The sequence below is a fragment of the Perognathus longimembris genome, chromosome 21 (assembly GCF_023159225.1).
Source record: "Perognathus longimembris pacificus isolate PPM17 chromosome 21, ASM2315922v1, whole genome shotgun sequence".
Classification (NCBI taxonomy): Eukaryota; Metazoa; Chordata; class Mammalia; order Rodentia; family Heteromyidae; genus Perognathus; species Perognathus longimembris.
In genome coordinates this window covers 8,467,646-8,491,762 of record NC_063181.1, presented here as the reverse complement: position 1 = coordinate 8,491,762, position 24,117 = coordinate 8,467,646, and the positions used below count along the sequence as shown (strand labels likewise).

The following is a 24,117-nucleotide window of genomic DNA, read 5'->3' as shown; positions in this document are numbered from 1 at the left end:
TGCCGGCGGATCTCCAGCGAGCAGCTCGGTCCGGGAGGGCGGAGGCCAGATCGCGAGCGCTTCCCACAGAGGTGGGGAGAAGGTGTAATGGAGCGGGACGTTTCCGGAGGAAGGAGGAGCCCTCCGTGGGCCTCGGTGAACCAAGGGTGGAATTCGAGGGAAGGCTGGAGAGAGCCGAACCGGCCGGGATCCGAGTCCTAGCTGCCGTGCGCCGGAAGGCCGGAGCTGGCTGGGTCCCAGGCGGCGGCACGCCGCTCGCCCCACGTGGCAGGCCCTGGGGAGCCCGGCGGGGCGGGGCCTGCCACGTGAGGGCGGGGCCTGGCGGAGGCGGGGCCTGCCGCTGACGCGCGGGGTATATAGCCGGGCATGCGCGTCTCGACGGGGCCCGGACGCAGGGAGGGGGGCTCCAGGCTGTCTCTGCGGACACACGGACTGAGCCGCTCTACCTTCGCCGGCCGCCCCTGGGCCTGGCGAGCGAGGCTGCGCGGGCCCAGCTGCCGGCCTCTGGGCGTCAGGTGAGGGCGGAGAGCCGGCGCTCGGGATGGGCACTGACGTGCGCGCTCCGGGGGTGAGGGGCGGAGGGGGGACGGGTGATGCCGGCGCGCTCAGGACCCGGAGCCGCTCCGGGGACCGCGCGCGGCCGGACGCGGCCGGCACCTGGCCGCGGTGCCACGGTGGCGGCGAGGGGGCAGGAAGGAGGTCACAGCGACGGTCCCTTGCGGCGGAGGGCGCGGGATGGGGCCGAGAAGGGCGCCCAGGACGCCGGTGGCTGCGCAGACAGGCGGCGGTGGGCTTCCAGGACCCCGGTGACCCTGAGCACCGGAGCGCGGCGGTGGCGGCGGCCCGGCGAATGGGCAGATCGGATGCGCGGAGCCGGGGGCCGCTCCGAGGGGACACGGGGGTCTGCGCGTCACCTCGTAGCTCAAGATCGATGCCCCGAATGTTCCAGCGGGGCCGTAGCACTCCCCGGTAACCCCGGGGAGGCGCCGGACCCCCACCTGGCTGACCGCGAGGATGGCTCTGGGCTATTTTTGATTCGACTGACCAAGTTAGGTGGTTAGTCTGGGCTCAGGCTGCCCTCTTTTGGCATTTTAGGGCTACGGGACAAAAAAAAAAAAAAATCCAGGCAGTTTCATCATCATGGTATCCTGAGGTCCAATCAAAACGTAGAAAATTGACCGTTCTCTGGGTTGGGGAGGGGGGTTGTCCAATTTAAAGGATGTAGTATCATCCGGGGCCTAGGTGTCCCCCAAAGCTGTCTTCTCCAAATAGTTGCATGGTCTACGTGTCTACAAGGGACTCTTTTGAGTGTGATTTGGTCAGGGGCGGAGTGCTCTCCTGTGACCTAAAAGGAAGGGTGGGGGCAGGAGCAGCTCGGACCAAATTCTCTGAGCAACCCAGATTTGGATTCCTAACTTTTAGGCCTTTCTTCCCCGGTAGCCTCCAGCTATTGAGACATAGGCACTTGCCAGCCGGGGGTGACAATGGTAGGGAGTTGTACGGGCTGGCCTGAGGGTGGTCACTCTGGCTTCTGCTCCTGTCAGGCTCTGCCTCTAGCTTTAGGTTGACTAAGGACGTACTGGATGGCTTATCTACAGTATGTACATTTCTGTAATCATTACCTCTTAAAACGTAGGCCCTCACCTAAACACGGAAAGGACCTTTCTTTGAGGAAGCACCTGAAGGAGTGTCCAGATTCAAACGTGCAGAGGCTGGGGTTATAAACCACTTACTCTCGTTTTTATTGGAGGCTCAGGTGAGTTTTGTTTTGTTTTCAGTTGTGTGGTAGTCAGGAGAGGGACTTGTAGACAAGTTTACTTCCTAGAGGTGATGAGGGGCATTGAACAGTGGAGAGGGAAGACCCTGGGTATTGTCCTGGCCAAGAAGCCGCCTTTCTATCTACTCTGGCTTTTGTTACTCCCCTAGCCTCTGGAACTAGAGAGGACAAGCTGGGGGCCACGTGTTGGCTCAGAAGCCTACTGACAAAGGGGGTTGGCTGTGTTATTGTCCTAGTCATTTAGACAAGAAGAGGAATCAGAATTGTGGGCTCCAGGAGGTACAGAGCCCTGTAATTCTCAGAGTACAGATCCAAAGCCAGAGTTGTTACCGAAGAGCAGGTCTGATGCACATGGCTGGTCTGTGCTCTGAGGCAGGCGCTGTTGCTAGAGGCAATGAAGTTCAGGTGGTGCGTGGTGACTGAAAGGGGCTTCTGAGTCAGATGCTGTGTGTTCAAATCCTGGCCTCCTTACTCTAGTGAAAAGTTTCTGAACATCTTGGATCTGTTTTCACTGTCTTACATTTGGGATTGTACCTAGAACATCTCATCTTTGTGGGTGGAATGTGTGGCTTACCATTGTATTTAGTATTTAGTTCTGGGAACATTTCTTCATTGAAGAGATAGTCCTTCTCTTGGCTAATACTGGTAATATGACCAGGAAGGGTGTGTGTGTGTGTGTGTGTGTGTGTGTGTGTGTACTGCCTATGTATCTGTCACAGGACTAGTCTTGTTTTTAAAGGCTTCCTGTCCTCCTCTTACCTCACCTGCTCACATCCAGAGGCACCTCAATCCATGTCCAATATCTATACAATCTTGGGATCGCTGTAGTGTTGTTGGGCATCAGGAACCCCACTCCTCACGGTGCCAGAGCAATGCTACCTGGTCACATTTGATGCCCAAGAAAGGAATACCCAGCCCTTTGCAAACCACACACCAGTAGCATGGTCTTTGGATGGAGTTTGTTTGAAAAAATGAAAGATATTAGGTCCAGGGGGGTTAATTGGTGTCCCTGAGTAACATTGCTCCCTAGTGGCCAATTGACTTGGTGGGGGAATATCAAAAGAAGTGTTTTATTTTGATTCCTAAGTATGGAAAAGTTACTGATGGTTCTTGTCTTTTCCTTGGTATGCTGAAGAGCAGATGTCAGTTGCTCCTCTGTATACTAAGGGAAAGGGAGGTGGTTTTTGCTTCTGCCACAGAAGTTTCTTCTGGAGTAGTCTTCTACTTCCTCTTTACAGACTCCAGAGTTGGGAGGATGAGAAATGTTCTGAGAAGGGTCACATTCTGTCTATTGGTCCCCCTTCCACCCTCTGCCCCAGCAACACGCATTAGATTCTATAGTGGGCCCTCTCTGACCTCCAGGCTGGCGGCTGTCAGAATGCCAAGAGATAAGGAGTCCAGAGTCTGCTCAGTTGGGACTCCTGCCAGTCCTGGGCCTCTTGCCTGCCCAGGGCAGTGCCACCACAATGGCTCCAAGCCCCAACAGCCATCTCGCTTTCCCAGATGCCCAGAGGGGCCCTCTAGTTGGGCCTAGATGAGATAGGGGGGAAGGCAGAGTCCCCTGCTGGGCTCTCCAGCCTGGACCAGGCCAGGAACATGCCATGTAAGAGGAGACAGCCACAGAATCTGTTGAGGGAACATGCTCAGCCATGGGACACCAAATTCCCTGCCTTGGCAACCAGAGACCTGACTGTTCTACAGCCTCCTGACCTGCAGCAGCAGGCCCCCTGAGAGGCCTGGGGTTTGATGAAAGGAGAGGATAACACTCCTCAGCTTATTACCACTGAGTCCCTAGTGGTTCTCTCAGAGCACTCAATATTAATAGTTAATAAAATACCCATTAAAAGTTGGGGACTAAAGGGATGGAGATGTAGCTCAAGGTAGAGCCCCTTCTTGCATGGAAGACACAAGGCCCCCGGGTTTCATCTGTAGCACCACAAACAAAATCAAAACCATGCTTTAAGTAATTGGTTTTCTCTTAAAATTAGGTCTTTGTTTTATTCACTGAGACTTTTTTTGAAGGTGGTATTGGGGATCAGACTCAGGGCTTGGAGCATGCTAGGCAAGCAAGGGCTCTCCTTGCTAAGCTATGCATCTTGATCCCTTCACTGAGATTTGTTTAGGGCCAAGGCCTTTTCCTTGCAGCTTTAGGTCCTCTAATTAGACTTGCAGATTGCACACACACACACACACACACACACACACACACACAATCACACTTAGGAATAGCACCTGTAATTCCATTACCTCCCTCCTTCCTCCATCTCTTTGTTTTGTCTGGGTCGGCAGATCTTTCCATATGGGTACACAGAATGCTTTTGCTCTGCTCTGTTATGGCTGCTTAGTGTTCTGTACCATGGAAGTACTCTTTTTTTATAATATATTTGGCCCAAGTTAGTTTTTTCCATTATATACCAGGCTTTAATGAGTAACTTTGTGCAAGTGCTGTTTCCTACATGTATAAGTATGAATCTGCAACTGTATGAAGTAGGATTGCTGGGTAAAAGTTTAACTATCTCTGTTCAATTAGTTTTTTTTTTTCCTTCCCTTTTTTGTTTTTGGTACCAGTCCTGGGCCTTGAACTTAGAGCCTGAGCTTTTTCCCTGAGCTCTTTTTGCTCAAAACTAGTTAAGACACAGCTCCACTTCAGACTTTTTTTGAATAGTTTATTGTAGGTAGGAGTCTTACGGACTTTCCTGCCCAGGCTGGCTTTGAACTGTGATTGCCAAATCGTAGCCTCCTGAGTAGCTAGGATTATATGTGTACCACTAGTGCCTGGCAGTTTTTCATTTAAAAAATATATATGTATATATATATATTAGAACTTAAAACAGTTGGGAATATGGCCCAGTGGTAGCGTGCTTGCCTCATATACATGAAGTCCTGGGTTCAATTCCTTTGCACCACATATATAGAAAATAGCCAGAAGTGGCCCTGTTGCTCAAAAGTGGTAGGGAGCTAGCCTTGAGCAAAAAGAAGCCAGGGACAGTGCTCAGGCCCTGAGTTCAAGCCCCAGGACTGGTAAAACAACAACACTTGAGAACCATATATGCAATCCCACTTATATATATACACACTTAATTGCAGCCCCTCCTTTTTTGAGACAGGATCTCTTGCTATGCTAGGTGCCAGAAGCTCACACCTGCAATCCTAGCTATTCAGGATGCTGAGATCATGGGATTATGGTTTGAAGCCTGCCCAGGCAGGAAAGTCTATGAGACTTTTTTTTGGCCAGTCCTTGGGGCTTGAACTCAGAGCCTGAGCACTGTCCCTGGCTTCTTTTTTGCTCAAGGCTAGCACTCTACCACTTGAGCCACAGCGCCACTTCTGGCTTTTTCTATATATGTGGTGCCGAGGAATCGAACCTAGGGCGTCATGTATACAAGGCAAGCACTCTACCACTAGGCCATATTCCCACCCCCCTCTATGAGACTCTTATTTCCAGTTAACCCCCAGAAAGCCAGAAGTAGCATTGTGGCTCAAATTGGTAGAGTGCTGGCCTTGAGCAATAAAGCTCAGAGGCAGCACCCAAGCCCTGAGTTCAAGCCCCATGACTACAAAAAAAAAAAAAAAATCCCTTGCTACACATAGCTAACTACAGACTTCTACTCAACACCCTCCTGCTTCAGTCTCATGAATGCTGGGATTACAGGCAGGGGTTACCATACTGTGTTCTAATTATAGTTCTTTTTTTGTTTGTTTGTTCTGGTACTGGGGCTTGAACTCAGGTTCTTTCTTGCTCATAACTGGTATTCTCCCACTTGAACCATATCTCCAGTCTAGCATTTTGCTGGTTAATTGGAGATGGAGCCTCACAGACTTTTCTACTCGGGCTGGTTTAAGATCTTGATCCTTAGATCTTAGCTTTCTAAATAGCTAGGGTTACTGTACAGGTATGACCCACTGGCACCCAACTTTTTACTTTGAATTTAGGTGTACTAAAAAGTTGCAAAAGTAGATTCCTTGTGTTGTAGTACAGTTATCAAGACCAGGAAATCCACATTGGCATGGTATTATAAGTTGTAGACCTTTAAAAAATGAAACAAATGTCTTCCCTGATCTTGTTTTTCTGGTCCAGGATCTGACCTGCCACCCATTTAGTCAAGATTTTTCCTTCCTATCATCTCTAGCCTGTAACACACAGTTCCTTGCTCTGATTAGAATGTGGTCATGGGTTCTGAGCAAGAACATAAGCATGATGTTACGATCTTTTCAGAGGATCATAAGGAGGCATTCGTGTCAGGCATTTAGGTGAGCACATCTTCTGAGAGCTAAATCCAGGTCCTTGTCCTGAGCTACACTCAGACACCTCCATCTTCCTGCTGGTACTGTTTACCTGACCACTTGGTGTCTACTGTACATTCGCACTGGGAAAGTCATTATCTTTCTCCCTCTGTAGACTGCAATTCTATTTCTCCTTGTACTTTCACCCTCTAATTTTAGCACCCATCTGTGGATCTTAGTTGCATCAACGATAACTGGGTTGTTTGCCTAATGAGTCTCAATTTCTCTCTTTCCTCTTAGGTTTTATTAATTCTGTTGTCAGGAAGAGCTGGCCTTTCTTTCCCATTTATATCAGATTTTATTCTATGGCTCACACTCTGTGATCATTATTTGTGACTCAAATTGTTCCAGCTTTGGCTTTCTTTCGGGGTACTTGGAATGGACGCCAGGGCTTCACATATACTAAGCTAGGCCTCCAACCCAGCTTTGGCCATTTTAAGATCTGTTTAGTTGTGTCCTGTGTTCTTTGACAAGCACTATATTCTTTTCTAATTTTAAAGTTTTTTTTGTGTGGTAGTACATTAAGATATTCTTGTTAGCTTTTCTGTCATTTCCCTGCCCTGACTCTAGAATCAACTCCTTCCCCAGGGAGCCAGATGGTATAGAGAAACAAAACTGTGGTGAAGTGCTCTTCACTACTGGGGTTGTCTTTGCTTCTGGACATCTTAGCACAGGAGGCTATGAAATATGGCATGAACTCATGCACAAATGCATCTACATATCAAGATTTCTGTCTGTACATGTATTTGAAAACATGAGTTTGTACTAATACCATTTATTCCAATCTAACACCAAGGTTCCCTTGCCCCTTTTTTTTGCCAGTCCTTGGGCTTGAACTCAGGGCCTGAGCCCTGTCCCTGAGCTTCTTTTGTTCAAGGCTAGCACTCTACCACTTGAGCCACAGCACTACTTCTGGCTTTTTCTGTGTATGTGGTGCTGAGGGATAGAACCCAGGGTTTCGTGCATGCTAGGCAAGCACTCTACCACTAAGCCACATTCCCAGCCCCACCCCCTGTTATTTATAACCTTTCCAATAGAGAAAAACCCCTCTCAATCATCAACCATTTTCAACTTTTTCCTTCTCCTTCCCTCCCTCCCTTCTCCCTTCTTCTCTTCCTCTCCCTCCTCTATTTTTCAGATACTATCTCCTGTTTCTGCCTAGGGCTGGTTGTAGACCACACTCTTTCTCCTCAGCCTCCTCCTGCCTCAGTATCTCACATAGATGTAATTCCAGGCATGCATCACCATACCTGGCCCACTGATTTATTGTGTTAATGTTGGGTTGTAGTTCATTTTCTGTGTTTTCTGGTATTACCATGACACCGATCGACAGCTGTGCACTTGACTCCTCAGCTGTGAGATGACAGAGTCCAGAGTGGAGGTGAGCATTCCTCACAAATAGGGGATTCAGTGCCTGGAGCTGCACTGGGTCTGACTGAACGCACCACCTTGTCTGTTCTAAATGCCCCTCAACTCTACCCCTCAGTACACATGCTTGTACTCTCCTTCATTGTTCTGCTTTCCTGCCAATCTCATCTGTCCTGGGCAATTTTCCTCTGCATTTCCTACTTTCAGACCTCTTCGACCCATAGAATACGCTGTGTTGTGATGTTTGAAGTTGGTAAGGCTGCCTGGCTCAACACCTAGTCAGAAACACCTGTCACTCATTTCTACAATACCAGCAGCTGCTGCTGGGCCTGCACTTAACATGGTCAGTAGGGTGGGTCAATGAGGAGGCAGCTAGAATGGGAAGGCATGCAGATGTGGCCAATTTGTGGTACTTGGGATGGAAGCACTTTACTCCCAGCCCTGTGCATAGTCAGGCTGTGCCACCTGTGACCACAACTGCTGCAGCAAATAAAAGTGTGCCTATCAGAGCAGGCAAGCAGATTAGCACAACACCCACAAGAGGTCAGCTGGCATTCCCACCTGGAGGATTGGCACTGCCCAGCTCACCTGGCTGAAGGACTGAGCTTCCTCACCCTTCCCCACACTGTTCCCCTGTGCGGTGCCAATCTGGAGTCTCTCTCAGTTCCTCAGGTCCCTAGTGGTTCCTTTACTCTCTTTTAATGTCCACAGAGATCTGCAGAATCAGCTTTTGTTAGAAAATGTAACAAAGCCCCAAGCTTGGAGCCTCTGTTTACAGTTCCTGCCCACATACAATGACAGGGTCATTGGTGCTCCTCTTAGAGTTCCAACCATAGATCAAGCCAGCACTAGAGGTATTTGCCTAGGCCATTCCCTAACAAGCCACAGGAAGGTTGTTTCATAGTGCTGGAGGCCAGAAGCATGAAACCTTGTTCCAACAGGCCCCAGGGAAAATCCTTCCTTGCCCTTCCCAGCTTCCAGTGGCTCTTGGCATTTCTTGTGACAACATCACAATGTCCACTTCTGTCTTCACTGGGCCTTCCTGTGTGTGTCTGTGTCCACACCTCCCTGCCCTCTGTGGGGCATTGCTCCAGTGGTTGGTAGAGAGCCTTCCTAGCACGTACAAGGTCCTGGATTCGATTCCCAGTACTGGGGAGCAGGGAAGGAAAAAAGACGTGAGTCATTGGATTTAGAGCACATGCAATGATTTCTTGCAATTTTACGTAATTTCATAATCAGATTCCTTTCCCAATCAGATCACATACTCAGATTTTAGATAGGTGAATTACAGCCTTATCAAAACTTCCAGCCTCAGTGTAGTGGAGAGATGGCCTTTGTATACCCTGGATCGTGGAACTACAAAAGAAAAGCGAGGTTAACATTTGTATGATTATTACTACTATTTGAGATCGGGTTTGGCTACTGTAGCCCTGGCTGACTTGGAACTCAATGATCCAGTGAGCCTCTCTCTCAGGTGCTGGGATTACAGGCAGGCACCACCACACCCAGCAAAAAAGGGAAATTTCCTCCAGACCTAAGGCACATCCGGGCTAGCTCTTGTGAGGGTCAGGGACCCAGGCTCTCTGTGTCCACAGTGCTGGCTCAGATCTGAAAATGCTGAAGGGTGGGGGCTCCCCACATTCTGGATCCAAGTGCTTTGCACTACAGCCTGTACCAAGAGGCCCTGTTGAGCGTGACAGGAGCCCGTAGTATATGCAGGGCTGAGAATGCGAGAGGGGATCCCTGTAACAGGAAACACTTGAGTTCAAAGAGCTCAAGTAAGCCTCGGTAGCTAGCTAGAGGGAATGGCAGCATCTAGCCCATGTGAGAGGTCAGGCCAGCACAAGGGTGATGAGTCAGAAGTAGATAGACACTGGGCCCCACTAGGAAGCTCTGACCCAAGACTGAGGTAACCCCCACCCCCATGCTGCTAGGTTAGCGGACCATGCACCTACCTGTCACAGACTTCTTCCCACATCACTCTTCTTGCACAAAGCAAGTTCTGTATACCAGATACTTTTTATTCACTTTCTGTGTATTAATTTTCCCAGCTACTCTTAAGGGAGGAATTGTTTGTACTTACATTTTTCCATAGAAGGAAGATGTGGCTCACTTCTGGAATCCTAGCTACTCAGGAGGCTGAGATTTGAGGTTGGTTCAAGGCTAGCCTGGGCAGGAAAGTCCATGAGACTCTTATCTCCAATTAACTACCCAAAGGCCTGATGTAGAGCTGTGGTTGGAGTGGTAAAGTTCTAGCCTTGAGCACAAAAACTCTGGGACAGTAGCTAAGCCCTGAGTTCAAGCCCTAGGACCAGCACAAAAGCAAGAAAAGGGGAAAAAAAGCTGAGGGCCAGCATCCAGGTCTTAACACTGGCACCTTCCCCTCCCTCACTACCCCCCCCCCCCAAAAAAAGGAAGAGGAATTTCATTGAGTTGTAACCCAATCCAAATCTTTGAAGCTAGTGAATTCAAGCTCAGGGTTCAGACTGAAGTCTGACTTAGAATCCCTTTTTATTCTCTGTATATTTTGTTATCTGGATTACTTTTAACAATTCCCTTCTGTTGTATAGTTATATTGCTTGTCATTTTTGTTTGTTTGTTTTGGTTCTGGTTTTGCCAGTCCTGGGGCTTGAACTCTGTGCCTGGGCACTGTCCCTGAGCAGCTTTTGCCCAAGGCTAGCACTACCACTTGAACCACAGCACCACTTCCAGCTTTTTTCCTGTATATGTGGTAGTGAGGAGTCGAACCCAGGACTTCATGCATGCTAGACAAGCACTCTACCACAAAGTCATATTCCCAGCTCCTCCAAAAGGTAATTTTTATCCAGTGAATTCCTAAAGTGAAGTTTGAGGACCTGACAGAATGATTTGAAATGTGTTTTTGAAAGTATATATGTTGAAAAATAGCCATGAAGAACTTCAAAAAGAAGCCTGTGACCTACTTTCCTAAAAGAAGAAAAGTGTGTCATTGTTTTAAGATGGATAAATGGAATGAACAAGAGTTCAAAGTCCAGCTGGGCAACGGTAGCTCACTCCTATAATCTTGGCTACTCAGGAAACCAAGATCTGAGGATCTCAGTTCAAAGCCAGTCTGGGCAGGAAATTCCTTGAGATTCTTATCTCCAATTAACCGCCAAAAAAACTGGAAGTGGTGCTGTGGCTCAGAGTAGTAGAGTGCTAGTGTTGAGCAAAAAAGCTCAGGGATATCACCCAGGCCTTGAGCTCAGGCCCCAGGATCAAAAAAACAAAAGAGTGCGAAGTCCAAAAACAGACCTCAATGTGTGTTGTAGTAATTGAGCAAACGATATTATTTCTGAATAGTTATAGTGTATGTGTTCCACTTTGTAGTATATCTTTGAATCACTTCTTTCATTCTTCATGTATGATTTTTCTTTTCTTTTTAAACTTTTCTTGACAAGGTCTATTGTATGTATAGGCCAGGCTGGTCTTGAACTCACTCTAACTCAGGCTGGCTCTGAACTCACAGTCTTCCTGCTTTCCCTTCCCAAGTGCTAGGAATACAGACACACCCTATTGTGCCTGCTTCTTCTTCCCTTCTTAGCCTCAGTATCTTCTTCTGTAAAGTGGAGTAATTCCACATTTATCCTATTTGAAAAAAAAAATTATGTTTTCCTGAAACCTGGGCTTGAACTCAGGGCCTTGTGCTCTCAGTTGGCTTTTTCTGCTCAAGGTTGGCATTCTACCATTTGAGCCATGTCTCCACTTCTGGCTTTTTGCTGGCAAATTGGAGATAAGAGTCATATCTGTCTTCCTTGGTTGGCTCAGGACCTCATTCCTCAGATATCAGCCTCCTGAATAGCTAGGATTATATATGTGTCGTGAGCACCCAGCTGGTTATTGTTTTAAAATTACTATTTTTAAGTCACTTGACAGAGTAGTTAGCTTTAAAAAATACAAAACAGGGGCTGGGGATATGGCCTAGTGGCAAGAGTGCCTGCCTCATATACATGAGGCCCTGGGTTCGATTCCCCAGCACCACATATCCAGAAAACGGCCAGAAGCGGCGCTGTGGCTCAAGTGGCAGAGTGCTAGCCTTGAGCAAAAAGAAGCCAGGGACAGTGCTCAGGCCCAGAGTCCAAGCCCCAGGACTGGCCAAAAATAAATAAATAAATAAATAAATAATACAAAACAAATTGGCCTGGCACCAGTGGTTCATACCTTTAATCTCAGCTACTTGTGGTGCCGAAATCTGGAGGGTTATGGTGTTTGGGCAGAAAAGTTCTGAGTTCTAACCCTAGTACTGCAAGATAAGTAAATAATAAAATGGACACATAATAACACGTTTAGGGGGAGTGGTATAAGGTATAATATGATAATACATAAAAACAAAATATAGTAACCACCAGCTCAGGGTAATTGGCATATTCATCACTTCAAACTGTTACTGTTTTATTGTTCAAAGTAGAGAAGTATATTGTTGATGGGTATACTTAACGCACTATTTTTTTTTCTATTTTGAAAATCTGTCACCAATACATCTTATGCTGAGGAACATGCTGTAAACTACTGGGAAGATTAAATGAAATAATGCTAGCAAACTGCTTTAGCACGGTGCCTGGCAACAGCAATAAATCCTCGCAGTCCATGTTGCCGTTACTTTAAAACTAAGGAGGAAGGAATGGCATGTGTACGACTGTGTGGTACAGCTGAGAATGACTGTCTAAGCAATGCTGGTTTGGGTAGGTGGTATTTAAGCCGCCAGAGATGAACAATCTGAGGCCCATAGGCCGGAGGAGTGATGTCTGAAGAGACCCAGGCTCTTCTCACTTGTCTTTCCACTCTGCCCTCTTCCATATATGTCCTTGGTGTTGTCACTCTCTAGCCATACTCACAGTCAGGAAGGAGAAGGGGAAATGCACGGGGAACACACATGGGGTAGCACTTAGCAGCTCCAGTGCACAGGCCACAACTAGCTGTACCTCTAATTTTTACTGCTCAGAAATGACTTCTAGGCTTTCCGAAGAGATCGATTCTCACTAAACAATACTAGGATAACAGAAAAAAAAAAAAATCAGGAGATCCTCTTTCACACAGCTGAACCAAGGTGGAGTAGAGATATATTTGGTGGGGCTTTGGTTTTTCTTTTTTTTGTGTGGCCGTACTGGGGCTTGAACCTCAGGACCTCACATTCTTGCTTGGGCCTTTTCACTCCAGGCTGGTGTTCTACCACCTCTACTTCCATACCTCTACTTCCAGCTTTTTGCTGGTTAGTTGGAGATAAGTCTCATAGAGTTTTTTTGCCTAGGCTGGCTTTGAACCATAATTGTCAGATCTCAGCCTGCTGACTAACTAGGATTACAGGCTTGAGCCTGGCTGAGACTCAAATTTTGAAAATGCAGGACAATGCAGGCAATCTTATTTCAGGGTGAAAAAGGCTTTTCTCAGCATGTTACTAAAATCAAAGCCTTAAAGGAAAATGGTGATATTTTTATTTCATCTCTGTTTAAAAATTGTGTCACTAACAACTAACTAAGATTATTTGCCAGGCATACACCTTTTGTCCTAGCTACTTAGGAGGCTGAGATCTGAGGATCACAGTTTGAAGCCAGCCTAGGCAGGAAAGTCTATGAGACTCTTATCCCCAGTAAACTAAAAAAAAAAAAAAAAGCTGGAAGTGGCGCTGTGGCTCAAGTGGTAGAGTGCTAGCCTTGAGCCAAAGAAACCCAGGGACAGAACCCAAGCCCTGAGTTTCAAGCCCAGGACTGGCACCAAAAAAAAATAAAAATTGTTCAAACATATGGTAGAAGGTTAATATTTTCACTGTTCAGCAAACTCTTAAATAAACCAATAAAAAATGATGTAGCTGAGCAGACATGAACAAAGCAGAGCCATAGACAATCTATAAAACAAAAATATTAATGTTTGTGAGCTTGAGAATGTGTTCAGCCAAACTAGGAGTCAAAGAAGTACAAATTAAGAGAACTGTAATAGATCAAGCCATTCTTTTTAGCCTGTCACTTGGCAGAGATGAGATATTCTAATCCTCAAAATCAACGAGAATTCAGTGAAATAGACACTCAAAGGGAATAGAAGTATGAAATTAAGTGTTGAGAATCTGAGCTCTGAAATGCTCTAAAACCCAAAGCTTTTTGAGTGCCAATATAAAACAAACAGAAGACTCCACACTGAAACTTTTTTATGCACAAAATCATTAAAAAAGAAAGTTATCTAAAACTGTTGAGACTCTAGCCTCCCATTAACCACCAAAAAGCATGTAACAGCTATGGCTCAAGTGGTCGGGTGTTGCTAGCCTTGAGCACTAAAGCTCAGGGAAAGCACCTGGGCCCTGAGTTAGCGCATGCGCACCAAAAATAAACAAATAAAAATCGGAAACTACCTAAGGTGTGTACGAAACAAATGAATTTCTAAAATCCGGGAAATAAAGTTACATGCAAATATTCCCAAATCTGAATTTTTTTTTCTTCAAAATTCTGAACAACTTTTGATAGCAAGCCTTTTGGGTAAGGGATGATGTTCCACTTGCAGTCGGCCCCTGCCAACTCCTCCCTAGATCTGCATTTGAGAAGATCCTCTTTGTTCTTTGGGGGTGCCTTTTCCTGAGCCTGCTTGCGGGGTGAGGGCCCGAGGCCAGCATGCTGCATGCTTTCCTGAGCCTTGCGCCTCCCTTTTCAGCTGGGGTTCTGTCACTTCTTTTACTGGAAGTCCGAAAGGGGCTGTCAGTCATGAGGGCCCTGGGCTGTCCGGCACCTTGCCTGTCATTTCCTGGAAGCCGGAGGGCTCCTCTGCCAGTCCCCAGGGCTGCTTGTTTTCTTAGAGCGGAGAGGACAGCGCTTGGGGCCAGTGGTGGCCTGGGGAAAGCTGGCTCTGCCCCCAGGTGATGTGTCCTGTGCTCTGCCATCCCGGGCTCTGCTCTGTTCACCCTCCCGTGACAGGCTGGGCAGGTTGTCAGGATTCTGGGTCCCTTGGGTAGTTTCCAGGGCAGTAAGCCATGCGGTTCCCATCTCCTTTCCCAGAAAGGTGCAAAAAGTACAGAGGTACCCACTCCCCCAGACCCGGGCAGCTGACCAAAGTTCCCCGCGGGACAGCCTGTCCAGCCCGGAGGACAGAGATCCCGTGTTGTCCTTGCCTGGGCTGCCCCTCTTGACTGCCAGCCGACCTGTGGGTGACTGGTGACTGGATGTCAGCTCTGGGGACCAGCGTGGCTTTGACCTTGCTTTCCCTCACACCCTCTTCCCGGCAGCCCCTGCCAAGCCCCCTCCCCCAGCCACGCTGTGCACTTGGCAAGTCCTGGGGGTTGTGTGCGTAATGGGAGGAAACTCAGAGTTTCCATGAGTAGCTGAGAAGTTCTAGTTTCCCTTTCTCCTCCCTTGCTGTACAGAAAGGTGAATGTATTCTCTCTTGGCGGGATTATCAGATGGTTTACATCCTGAGTGCCTTTGCTGTCTGCCTGTGCCTGCCTCTCCCCTCTACCTTCCTTTTGAATCCTGTACCCTACCATAGGGGGTCTGGCTTGTCTGGCTGTCTGGGGTCTTCAGCTCCCTGAAGTGGCTCTGCAAGAAAGGGGTTTTTGCCACCACCACCCCATCCCGTCCCACCCCCGCAGGTTGATGTGGTTTATTGAGGCCCAGACACCAAAGAGAAGCCTAGCTGTAAGATGTGTGGTGCCCATAAATGGGCAGAGGGGATAGAACACAGTCTTGAGTGCTCACTGGGGACTGACTGTGTGCCAGGCTCCAGGAAGCAAATCGGGCCCCAGTTTCTGCCCTTGTGGAGTGTAGTATCTATCTAGTAAGAGGAGACAGCTAACATATATCAAGAAAAAAGGAAAACTGTTTTGGAAAATATGTCCTAAGAGGACAATGAAGTAGGATGCTAGGGTTCTGAATGACTAGGAGAGAGGTTTTTGCTTTTTTGTTTGTTTTCGTTTTGCTACAAAGTGACCTTCAACACCAGAGGAGACCTTTGCACAGAAGCCTGTTACAAAGATATTGACCACAGCCTTCTAGGCCCTGGTTATAGCAAGTGCAAAGACTCTGAGATCAGGAGAGCTCCGTGTGTGGTGTGTTAAAGGGACAGGAAGAAGGGCTTGGGTGCAGTGGGAAGGGTCAGCCACACTGATAGGCAAGGGCCCGGAATGAGAGGTTAGATTTCCATCTACTTTAACTGGGAAGTCATTGGAAGGATTAATGCAAAGGAAGAGCTATAATCAAATTTATACTTTGATTTTATTTGTTTGTTTTGCTTATTTTGGTTGTAACTGGAGTCTGAACTCAGTATCTAGTGCTTACTGAACAGGTTGTCTGCTGCTTGAACTACCTTCTGAGCCCTTTTTGCCTTAGTTATTTTTTGAAGAGCGTCTCATGTTTTTGACCAGGCTATCTTGACATTGATCCTATTTAGTTATACCTCCTAAGTAGCTTAGCTGTAGGTGTGTACATACCATCATGCCCAGCTCCATTGTTTGAGATGGGTCTTATTTAACTTTTACTAGAGCTAGCTTCCATCCTCCATCCTCTTTCCTGCCAATCTCTGCATCCTGAGTAGCTTACAGGCTTGAGCTACTGAGCCCAGACAGATTCATATGTTAGCAGAATGACTCATTCAGCTGTAGTCTGAAGATTTGGGTATTTGATGTGTGTATTTGTTGTGCTAGGGCGGAGATGGGGGTTAATAGTATAGGGGCAGGTGCTAATTGGAAGGCCAGTTAGGAAATTCTACTTTAACATTTCAACATTTTTCTGCTCACTCAAATTTCTTGTGCTCTGCTGGTTTTACTAGGAAAGCTTGGATGGGTTTTCTCCATCTTCACTTTGAGACAGTTTTTCCAGTGCTTCATGGAGGAGGTCTTCAAGAAAAAAGTATTGACAAGGCAATTGTTGGGCTGGGAAGGTGACTTAGTGGTAGAGTGCTTGCCTAGCATGCATGAAGCCCTGGATTCGATTCCTCAGTACCACATAAACAGAAAAAGCTGGAAGTGGCGCTGTGGCTCAAGTGGTAGAGTGCTAGCTTAGTAGTGCTCTGAGTTCAAGCCCCAGGATTGGGAGGGGAAAGGCAATTGTAATTAAAATCTCTGAATGTGTGCTTGGTTTCAGACAATTCCTTCCAGAGAATCTCCTGCACTTGGCTCAGCTCAGGGGCTTTTGGGTTGTCTCCACGTTTTTGGTGAATAGTACATTTATAAAAATGTATAACAATTCTTGTGTCCATCTCTTTCTTCTTCACTGGGGTTGAAAGTCATCCAAACCAGAGCTTTGTCACTGAGATACAAGGTACAATCAAGAACCCTTTTTGTGTAACAGTCGGATTGCCTCTTGGGGTTAGTGTTGGCTGGAAAAGGTAAGCCTTTAAGTCTGGTTAGAATGTTGATCCCTTTTTAATAGGAAAGCAGTGTGGGACAGGGGAGAGGCACATAGAAAAAAGGCACAAAGCAGCCACATTGGAAAGACGATACTTCTTTTGTATGATTTTTTTGGAGACAACCATTATAGTCTGAAAAATTGAAACTTTGGCCATGTGGCCCTGATCTATATAGCTTCAGTGTGACAACAACCTGGTTGCCTTTGGCCTGGAATCCATTACAGCTGCTCTCCACAGCTCTGGCCTGGGTAGAGATGGGGACTGGATCCTCAGTTCTCCTTTGTACCTTGACTGAGAACGTTTTGAGAAGACACCCAAGCCTATGCTTTGCCCTTGACCTTCTGACCCTACGTCCCTAGAGAGTGAGGTTTTGCCTGTTTCACAAGTATTTTGGATTTGCATACACACATAGTAAGTACTTAGGAAGTTCCTGCCGATTTCATCAGACTGTTAAGAAACAGCCCAGTTACTAAGCCTCTAAGGATGGGTGTGGTGATGCATTCTTATAATCCCAACTACTTGGGAGGCAGAGGTAGAGGTAGGAGGATCTGTCTTGAGATCAGCCCCCGGTGAAAGTGAGAAACCCTATGTGAAAAATAAACTAAATCCGAATGGGCTGAGGGTGTGATTCTAGAAGCCCCGAATTCAATGCTCCCTTCAATGGGGGAGGGAAAGGGAGGAAGAACAGAAAAGAAACTTAAGCCCCTTCTAAATTTCTAAGACTGCTTGCTGTTGAAACAGAGGAGGGTGAGAATTACATCCGATTGGGGAGGCTGGTTCCAGGGAGGTCTGGCAGGGAACAGAATAGAAACGGCTGGGGGCATGGCTCAAGTCATAGAACTGGGTAGGACCACAGGCAAGCTGAGCTGAGTTCAGCAAAAGGAAAGAAAGCCAAAGGACTCCTTTTCCTATCCAGCCACACCCAGGCTCGGAGAGCACCTGGAGCAGGTGCAGCTTCCTGACAGTCCAGGAAAATGCAGGTGTGACAGAGAGGCGGGGCATTCTGGAGGGATCTCTGGGCCCAGAACAGAGTAATGCCGAATGAGAAGGTCAGAGCACAGGGCTGGGAATATGGCCTAGTGGCAAGAGTGCTTACCTCGTATACATGAAGCCCTGGGTTCAATTCCTCAGCACCACATATATAGAAAAGGCCAGAAGTGGCGCTGTGGCTCAAGTTGGCAGAGTGCTAACCTTGAGCAAAAAGAAGCCAGGCCCTGAGGTTCAGCCCCAGACTGGCCAAAAAAATAAGGTCAGAGCACAGATGTTCTGTCCTGGGTTTGATTCCTCAGTACCACATAAACAGAAAAGGTAGCGATGTGGCTCAAGTGGTAGAGTGGTAGCCTTGAGCAAAAAGAAGCCAGAGATGGTGCTGGTGCTCAGTCCCTGAGTCAAAGCACCAGGACTAGCAAAATAAATAAATAAATAAATAAAAGCTAGACCAGTACTGGTAGGCAAGGATCAGATAGTTGGGAGGAGTGGCCTCTTTCCAGGTATGTGGAATCTTCTGGAGCAGGATGCTGTGAGCAGATGTGGAAGGCCTTGCCTCAGTAATTGGATGATGGCTTTGGGAATGGAGTGGGGATTGGGGGGCCGGGAGGGCTGGCGGAACAGTGGGAAAGGAAAGGAACTGGAGGAATTATGATTCTTGACTGATTATCATTTCCTCTACTGCCTCCTTTCTAATGTTAGAAGTCAGCCTTTTTCTTTTCTCTTTCTCATGGGAACAGGGCTTACTTATTGGTCTGCTGATAAGCACTGTGATCACTAAGAAGGTGGAAGCACAGGGTACCAGGTCACAGGCTGGTGGGCAGTATCCATGCAGGAATGTTGGTGCTGGCCAGGAAGGGCGCCTGGCATTCCTTCTAGCCCCATTTTGTTAAAGTCAGAAAGTGGAGGGCAGGCTCTGGCCCAAGGCCTCCTCCAAGATCACCAGAGCGCTCATCTAAAAGCACATAGCTGGGTCCAGTTTCTGATTTAGTTGGTGCTGCTGCCGTTCCAGGGACTGCACTTTGAGAGCTATTTCTCTTGAGAAATGTGCACACACACACGCACCACATGTACACAAACAGGTACATATACACATGGACACACAGAGAGATCTGGGCATTACAGCATCACAGCTCTGGAGCCTGGCCAGGCCAGGCCATAGTCTTTGAGGAATGGACTTGCATGGTCCTGCAGAAGGGCTGGAGGGGCAGGATGGAGATAGTCTTGGCAGGCAGAGCAATGCAGGCAGAGGCCTTGAGGGGCAGGTTTTGCCCAGTGTTGCTGCCAGAGAACTGGAGCTAGCATTTCTGAGTGGTTTGCCTGTTATAGTAGGGGACTTGGGCCAACTTGTTACAGCACTGAGTTTGGGGCCGTTTTTTCTTTCTTTTTTTTATATAATTTATTTATTAATTAAACAAAAATTTTTTGACAAGGTGTTGTGCAAAAGGGGTACAGTTACATAGCAGGGCAGTATGTACATTTCTTGTGCTATTTTACACCCTGTTTTTCTTTCCCTTCCCTAGGTCAGGTAGACATATATACAATACACAATGTACCAAGAACATATACAGTAGCCACGTGGCCTACGCCAAAGAAAATTCGCTTAGGGCTTTAAATGTAATGTCTACAATAGACAATATGTCAACAATAGTCTTATACGTACGTACATACATAGCTTTTGAGCTATTGTGATCCACTGAGAGGTCAATTTTTGACCTTTAAATGTTGAGTAGTTGTTTGGTTTTAGTTACATAATGTAGGGTCGCTGACCCAAACCTGTGGGAAATACCATTTGACAAGAGGTTTTTGGTTTCATATACCTGGTCTCTACTGTCTTCCCCTCCCCCCACCTTAACAGTCATATATCAGGGAGATCATGTGGGGCCGTTTTTTCTAACTCTGCTTATATCCTCTAGTGTGGAGCCTGGTCTCTCCGGAAAGCTCTGAGGTCTGAAGCCCTCATAGGGATGGGCAAGAGTGCCAGGCTAGGTTGCTCTTAAGCCTGAAACCAGCAGGGAGATTGGATCTTTAGATCCAACTGGTTCTACTTTTGTCATCTAGATGGGTGTCAGAGTCTCTTATCTAGACCCTCTGGCGCCTATCCACACTTCTATCCTGTCCACACTGCAGCCAGGCCTGGTGTATTACAAATACATCAAGGACTGGAATGTAGCTTAGTGGTGGGACACTTGCCTAGCATCCTCAAAGTTCTGGGTCTCATCATCACCGTCTTGCCCCTCAGAATCCCACAATGGCCTTTTAGGATGCCACCTTCCCCAACACCATGAAGTTCCTTCACCTTTATGTGGCCTGCAGAGTAGCTCTTATGGGTATCTTTTGGAGGTGATGGGATTTGGTCTCAGAGCCTCGTGCTTATGAGACAAGCATTCTAGGCCTTTGCACAGTGCTATAGCCTTTGAGTCATGCCTCCAGCTGTTTTTTACGCCTTCTCCTTGGAGCTGGGATGACAGACCCATACTGCCAAGCCCAGCTGTTAACTGAAAAAGGGTCTTGTGCCTGGAATGGCCTTGAACTGTAATACCGCCTGTGGAAAGAGGCATGGACCCCGGGACATCCTCCATTTGGTCTGGAGTGGTCCCTGATAGGGGCAGCAGAATTCTAGCACAGGCAGCTTAGCCACTCATGGCTGAGGAGGCAGCAGGCTCGCTGTGGTTCTCTGGGTGCTCAGCCTAGAGCCTGTCTCTGAAGCGCCCATCCGTCTTCAGGCCATTTAATAGCTTGTGCAGAATCTCCTGCTTAGCTTGCCCACCCGGACCCTGAGCCCTGCATTGCCTTGTCATTTCGCTGACAGTGACTCCTCGGATGTTTGCTTTCCTGCTGTATGCGGACAGATACTCAGTGCATCCTTTCCATCCCAGGGAGTAGCTTAGTTCGTGGTCATTATTCCTGGTAACTGAGGGACATGAATATATTGGGTGAATGAACTCCTGGACTGAGTTCTAAGTCTGATATGTATAAAACAGCTTTCAAGATCACATAAGTGAACTTCAAGATGAAGGAGTGGCTTGGAGGAGAAGGAAACTATCACCCTGACAGCTGACTACAGGTGATCTGAGTGACACATGGCCTGGGGGCCTAGGGGGTGGGGTGCCTATGGAAGTGTGTTATGCTTCCTGTTCTCTCTCCTTCAGGCCGTGGGGTAGGGGGGGTCACACAGCTAACAGTTAGGAGGGACAGTGCACTTGTCATCTTCTGGCAGAAATGCTCTGCTTCCAGCCCTTTTATGCCCCGCCTTGTGCAGGGCCCAGGAAAGGAGGGGGGAAGTACAGGGGGTACAGTAGATGAGGACCTCTTTGATTTTGAAGGAATAAAAATCTAGTTAGAGAAGCTTCCAGGGAGAGAGAATAATTCAGAGTTGAAAGTAGTAGGGGAGAAGTAATGGGAATGATCCATGGCTTTCTGGAAGAGATGACTTCTGAGGGCAAGGACGTGGCACCCCAGAAGATGGAACTGGGAAGGGGCTGCAAGAACTAAGCACTGCTCTGTACCTGTTACCTCTGTCTTCTGTCCGTGAGCTCCCTGAGCTCCCTCTGTACCCGTTACCTCTGTCTTCTCTCCTGAGCTCTGTCTTGGGACACATGCTGTGCTAGGGGCAGCCTCCACCTTTGGCCTTTGCTCTGACTCATCACGGTATCTGATGATTTAGCTGCTAGAACGTGCCTTTAAAAAAAAATTGAGGGGCTGGGGATATGGCCTAGTGGCAAGAGTGCTTGCCTCGTATACATGAGGCCCTGGGTTCGATTCCCCAGCACCATATATACAGAAAAATGGCCAGAAGTGGTGCTGTGGCTCAAGTGGCAGAGTGCTAGCCTTGAGCAAAAAGAAGCCAGGGACAGCGCGCAGGCCCTGAGTCCATGCCCCAGGACTGGCCCAAAAAAATTGACCCAGGGAGTGAGTGAGTGTGTGTGTGTGTGTGTGTGTGTGTGTGTGTTTTGCTAGTGGGTGATGTAAGTGGGGGGTTTGAGCACCGCATTTCCTAAGCCACATGCCGGGACCCTATGGTCTGGCAAACAGGAGTGGACTTACCAGCACAGCAGGTCAGACTTTTGCAATCAAGTGTCTGGAAATTGTTGATGGGTAGATGATGAAAGGGGGGAGTGCTGGCTAGCTCCTATGAACCCCTTTCCTGTCCTCAGCTCCCTGACTCAGTTCGTTTTGGAAGTCCCCCTGGCTTCCCCAGGCCCAGGCTCCTGGCTAGGCCGAAGTCCCAGAATGTACTTTCCCTCCAATTCTGACTTCAGCCTTGGGCCTGTCCACCATTAAACCCACTTGGATCTCAGCATGGAGCAAAATAAACGTTCCAGGCCTGTCTGTGCTGGCTGTCCACTAGCCTCTGGCCTCATAACCTCCTCCCACGGGCGCTGACACACACAGGGGGCTCAGCAAATATTGGTTGATGATGAGCTGCTGGCTGCTGGCTCTAATTCTGTTCCCTGCTTCTGGGTCATCATCACTGTGGGGTTTGTTGTTGTTGCTGTTGAGTGTTCTCATCCTGCCCCTCCCAGCAGCATGAATTTTCTTGGGGAGAAGTGGGGCGCTGCCTCCCACCTCCAGCACATTTATCTGTGAAAATCTCCCACTCTGGGTGGCCTTTAGTTCAGCCAAAGCCTGAGGCTTAGGAAGTGGGAGCAGAGAGCTTGGCCTCTGAGGGTATGTAGGAGAGTGAGCAATTAGGAGGGAGGGTCAGAGGAGGCTGAAGAACGGGCTCATTGAATGCTCGAGCCAGGCTCTGTTCAAGCTGTGATCCTGGCTCTTGAGAGCCGCTTCCAGCCTGGGACAGCTCCTTTGAGGTGAGTGGCCGCCTCCTGGGGATGTTCATTTGGTGAGTGGGTGGCGGGCCATTAGGCTGGATATGTTTCCTTGAAGCTCTTCGAATCCCAGAGAAGATTCTAGAGCAGTATTTACCACAATACTAGACTGCAAGATTGCTGGTTTTCTGGCTGAAGATAACTCGGACTTACACAAGTGACTGTAATGATGTTTGTTTGACCAGGAATGTCAAGAATATTCCTAAGTATTTGGAGACTGCTTGGAAGTTTTTTAACATGAATGTGACAGCACATGCCTATAATCCCAGCTTCTTGGGAGGAGGAGGATTGAGGTGTAAGGCCAGTTCAGACAAAGTTACTGAGACCATGTCTCAAAAAACAAAACAAAATAAAAACAAGAGGATGAGACGTGTAGCTGGAGAACTTGGTCAGTTTTTGTTAAGAGATGTGTGAGTGCTTGCTTCTGTGGGTTCTAAGTTTGGAGCCATACGTAGATAGTTCTTTCTGATTTGTGATTATACTCATCCCTCTTATACTGTTGCATCCATATTGACCCCTTGGGATCTATCAATAGGCTGAATTTTAAAAAAAAGCATTATCATTATGCAGAGGTATCTGTCATCAATATTAGGTTATTGGGTATGGAGAAATAGACTTAAAATTCTTAGGTAAAACATTAAAATTTCTTTTAATGTGACCAAAGAAAAGAAACTGCAGTGAAATTAAAGTAAAATTATTAAGCTATAAAGAAATGCATTATTCATAAAAGATCATTTTTTACCTAGTAAATAAAATAGCTATGAGTCTTATCTATGCTTTTTTTTTTTTTTTTGGCCAGTCCTGGGCCTTGGACTCAGGGCCTGAGCACTGTCCCTGGCTTCTTCCCGCTCAAGGCTAGCACTCTGCCACTTGAGCCACAGCGCCGCTTCTGGCCGTTTTTTTTTCTGTATATGTGGTGCTGGGGAATCGAACCTAGGGCCTCGTGTATCCGAGACAGGCACTCTTGCCACTAGGCTATATCCCCAGCCCCTTATCTATGCTTTTGTGCTTTCATTTCAGACAGTATGTATTGACTGTTAGCTGTGAAAAAATGAGGGCATTGGAAAGGTCACATTTGTTCTCATCTCCTTTCCTTTATAGTCTGATTGTGTTAATTATACTATTGAATTTTCCATTTTTATAACATTTAGGTTGTATCTTGTAGCATTATTATTATTATTTTCAATCCTGGAGCTTGAATTCAGACCTGGGTGCTGTCCCTGAGCATTTTTGTGCTTAAGGCTGGAGTTCAACCACTTTGAGCTGCAGCTCCACTTGTGGCTTTTTGGTAGTTAGTTGGAGATCACAGTCAGACAGGCTTTCCACCCTGGGCTGGCTTGGAACACAGATCCTCAGATCTCAGCCTTCTGAGTAGCTAGAATTACAGCTGTAAGCCACTGGTACCCAGATATTATTGTTATTTCTTTTTCACACTTAGCGTTCACATTGTCATGGTTTCTGTGTTCTTGAGCTCATTATTTACTTTTTTATTTCTTTATTTACTTTGTTGTACTGGGGATCAAAACCATGGAC

The 24,117-nt window shown here is 47.4% G+C and overlaps 1 protein-coding gene across 2 annotated transcripts in view; it reads left to right on the top strand.

Annotated features, from left to right (window-relative positions):
* Positions 1-367: 367 nt before the first annotated feature.
* Positions 368-24,117, top strand: part of Slc39a14 (solute carrier family 39 member 14) — a 45,515-nt gene continuing 21,765 nt past the window's right edge. For both annotated transcript variants that reach the window (XM_048330893.1, XM_048330892.1), the window contains exons 1-3: positions 368-515; positions 1,637-1,760; positions 15,903-15,910. The gene's annotated coding sequence lies outside the window, so the exon portion shown is untranslated. The remainder of the gene's footprint in view (positions 516-1,636; positions 1,761-15,902; positions 15,911-24,117) is intronic.